The sequence below is a fragment of the Cucurbita moschata genome, unplaced genomic scaffold, assembly GCF_002738365.1.
Source record: "Cucurbita moschata cultivar Rifu unplaced genomic scaffold, Cmos_1.0 Cmo_Scf00092, whole genome shotgun sequence".
Lineage (NCBI taxonomy): Eukaryota > Viridiplantae > Streptophyta > Magnoliopsida > Cucurbitales > Cucurbitaceae > Cucurbita > Cucurbita moschata.
Genome location: NW_019268608.1, coordinates 147,940 through 152,112, shown reverse-complemented (window position 1 = coordinate 152,112; position 4,173 = coordinate 147,940). Strand labels below are relative to the sequence as shown.

The following is a 4,173-nucleotide window of genomic DNA, read 5'->3' as shown; positions in this document are numbered from 1 at the left end:
TATTTTTTTTCAATTTTTTCTTATTTAGGACATAATGAGCCGGGATAGTTTTTCATTTTCACTATTACTGATGACGAGATGTTTAGGACTTTGTGACATAAGAATTTTAGGGATATAGCTTAGATGGTAGAGCACTCGCTTTGCATGCGAGAGGTATGGGGATCGATACCCTGCATCTCTAGATTTTCTTCATTTTCGATGGAAAATTTAGGGTTTTATGATGCTACAATTGTGGGGATGTAGCTTAGATGGTAGATCTCATTTAGCATGCGAGAGGTAAGGGGATATCCTGCATCTCAAAAAGAAACTATTTGTTATTAATATTTTACTTCTATTCAACCTTTCCTTATTTATGACATAATTAGCGGAGATATTTTTTCATTTTCACTTGATGACAGGACATTTAGGGTTTTCTGATATAAGTATTGTGGGAATGTAGCTTAGATGGTAGATTTCTTGCTTAGCATGCGATTGGTAGGGGGATCGGATCGATACCCCATACCTCCAAAAGAGTAACGATTACTAAGTATATTAGTTCTTTTAAATTTTTCCTTATTTACGACATAATGAGCGGGGATAGTTTTTCATTTTCAATATCATTGATGATGAGAAGTTTAGAGTTTTTTTATGTAAATTGTGATGCGAGAGATACGGGGATCGATACCTCGCATCTCCAAAAGAAACTATTCGTTATTACAATTTTATTTCTATTCAATATTTCCTTATTTATGACATAATGAGTAGCGATATTTTTTCATTTTCACTATTATTCATGACGAGACGTTTAGGGTTTCGTGACGTAAAAATTGTAGAGATATAGCTTTAGATGGTAGAGCGCTCGCTTTGCATGCTAGTTGTACGGGGATTGATAACCCGCCTCTCCAAAAGAAAGTATTTAATTTGTTATTATATTTTTTCATTTTCACAATTATTGATGCCCCGGATCATCAAACCAAACTATTTGTTATTAATATTTTGATATGTTTTTATTTTCACTATTATTAATGATGGGACATTTAGGGTTTTATGGTGTAACAATCACTGGGATGTAGCCTAGATGGCAGGGTGCTCGCTTTGCATGCGAGGGCTACGGGGATCAATACCTTGCATCTCCGAAAATAAGACTATCTAATATATTATTTCTTTTCAATTTTTCTCTATTCATGACATGTTGGGTAGTAATATTTCTTCATTTTCACTATTATTGATGATGGAAAATTTAGGATTTTGTGATGCAAAAATTGTGGGGATGTAGCTCAGATGGTAGAGTGCTCGCTTAGCATGCGAGAGGTACGGGGATCAATATCCTGCATCTCCAAAAGGGAGAAATTATTTTTTTAAGTATGAATTAATTTAACGTGTTATGTATAAGGTGGGTACGAGAGAAAAAGAAAAGATACTTATATAAGGATTATTATAAGAGCTTTATGAATTCCTTAAAAGAGATAATACTACAAGTGAGTAATCTGGTTGAGAGAGAACTTATTGTAAAGGGAATTTCATGAATTCCTTAAAAGAGATAATACTACAAGAGCTTATAGGATGGCGGTAGCGTCCCATGCATATGACGGAACGAACTTCTACACAATTGACATCCTTAATTGGAACTAGATTATGACGGAACGAACTTCTACACAATTGACATCCTTAATTGGAACTAGATTTTAAGGCAAATCTTCTCCACGACTCACTTTGGAACACTTTTATAGCCATCCCATGCATATGACGGAACTTCTACACAATTGACATCCTTAATTGGAACTAGATTTTAAGGCAAATCTACTCCACGACTCACTTTGGAACACTTTTATAGATAGTTACGCTATTCAAATTGATAGGGTCAAATCTTACAACAAAGTCTAATTGAGCCTCCCTCTAGTAGGAGATAGCTTCGAATCAAATTCTTTCGTTTGGACAATGGTTGCATTGTTTTAGTCAAACAACCGAGACTAGTGTGCTACCAATAGTATAAACATTTCGTACGTGTATTTTCTTACATATTAACAATTGTATACAAACAATAATTAAATTTATGAGTAGAAGTTTGGATGGAGTTTTATTAAATAGGTAATCTTAAATTATATCTAAAAATATATAAGATTTTTTTTATATACATTTAGGAGAACAAAACAAAGATTCAAGAAGATGTCATTCATGCCATGTTTTAATTTTTATTCTTTCTTGTTTCCCAAAGATTAAAAAAATATATATATATTATCCTCTTTCAAATATGGTTCGTTATTTGATTATTTTCTCTGGAGTGAATTTTAAGTGAAACACATTCTCTACCCAAGTAATTGCAAGATGCAAGCTTCACACTAAGAGGAATCAAAGTCCCAAGTATCAACGTCCTTTAAGTGTAAATTTTTGTTCTCCATCTCAACATAAATTAAACTTATTTTCGTGAAGATATCTATTTATAAAATCAAAATATCTCAGAGTCACAAAAATAAAAATGAGATATAGATACGACACATAAATATGATACCAAATAGATATGGTAAATGTTAGGATTAGATTTGATTGAGTTATTTGGATTAGATTTGATCTAGTTATTTGAATTAGATTTGATTTAATCATTCTTCAATTGGATGAGAGATTTCTCCCAATTCTTCTGATCTTTCCAATTTTCTTTTTCTGTTCCTAACAATTTGGTATCAGAGCCATGCCCTAAACTAGTTAAAACTAGAAGTAGTAGTCTTCTAAGTGTGTCATAATAAAAGTATGTCGATGGAGAGTCCACTTGTGCAGTCTGTTGGAGGAAGGAGTCAAGGTCGTGGAAGCTTTAGATGCAGAGGAAGGGGACGAGGCAAACAAACCTTCAACAAGGCCATAGTGGAGTGTTATAACTGTCACAAGCTAGGACATTTTCAATGGAAATGTCAAGCATGGTTGTAACCGGAAAGGGTAATGTACGGCTGGAAGTGAATGGAATCATAATGATAATCACAGGAGTGTTCTATGTGCCAGACCTAAGGAACAATTTGTTGAGTATTGGTAAATTGCAAGCAAAGGGGGTTACCTTTTTATTTCAAAATGGAACATGCAAGGTGTTTCATCTTGAGAGAGGCTTAATCATGGAGACAAAGATGTCTTTGAATCGAATGTTCATATTGCATGCTATATCTCAGCCTGTAGTAGACACTCAAACTCAATAGAAACTTATGGGGAGAAGTGGTTCAAGGTCTCTGTCATACACTCACCACTCCAATTCCTATCGCCATAGTCAGAGAAGCAGAAGGGACCCAAGTCCTTCCCCCTATCATTCCACTACCCATTCTAGGAGAAGCAGCCGTTCAAGTTCCCTCAGTCGCCAATGCAGAAGTAGGTCTTCCTCGTTATCTCCTTTCCCCAAATCGTTCAGTTCCAGTCCTAGTTGTGCATCCACTTGATCAGAATCATTCCATAGAGAAGCTTAAGAAAGAGGAAGAAGAGAAGAAAAGGCGTGAAGCAGAGTTGAAGAAGTTAGAAGAAGATGTAGTTAAGAGGATGGAAGAACTAATTCAGAAGAAGATGCAGCTAGGAGGATGGAAAAACTAATTCAGAAGAAGGTTGAAGAAAGGCTAAACTCTGAAGAGACTAAATTAGAAATACAGAAGAGAATAGAGGAAGGTCGCACAAAGTTGTTTGATGATGTTGATGTGCAGCTTGACAAAGAGAAAGAAGCCGCTTGAACTACTACAAGACAGAAAGAAGAACAAGCACGAAAAGAGAGAGAAGAGCTAGATAAAATGCTGGAAGAGAATAGATGAAGGGTAGAAAAAGCACAACGACAATTAGTTCTGGAGCTGCAGCGGAAGGAAGAAAAACAATATTGTGAGCTCGAGTTGATTCAGAGACAAAAAGAGGAGGCATCTCAGAGAACTAAGCTAGATGATAAGAGTTTGAGTTATGTTGTGCTGGGAGTTAGTGAAGAGTCAAAAGCTTACGGACTCTATGATATAGAAGCGGCAGATGAAAATAATGATATAGAAGCGGCAGATGAAAATACTGCAGAGGAAAATATTTTATCTAGCTTTTTGGCTGAAGCAAGCTCTCTTAGCTCGAATAAGGCGATGAATAAGAGACCACCAGTCTGGATGAGAGACTATGCAATTGAACAAGTTTTTTTTTTGTAAAGAAGATGATGAAGCTCAGCCATGTTTACCCCTACAGAACCTGCAAACTTTGTAA

General features: G+C 35.5%; 1 non-coding gene and 1 pseudogene across 1 annotated transcript; both read left to right on the top strand.

Moving 5' to 3' along the window:
* The first annotated feature begins 1,245 nt into the window (after positions 1-1,245).
* Positions 1,246-1,318, top strand: TRNAA-AGC. Its single transcript has one exon. It is a non-coding gene; the product is annotated as a tRNA-Ala (tRNA).
* A 1,846-nt stretch (positions 1,319-3,164) lies between these two features.
* LOC111439346 lies at positions 3,165-3,857 on the top strand (annotated as a pseudogene).
* The last annotated feature ends 316 nt before the right edge of the window (positions 3,858-4,173 follow it).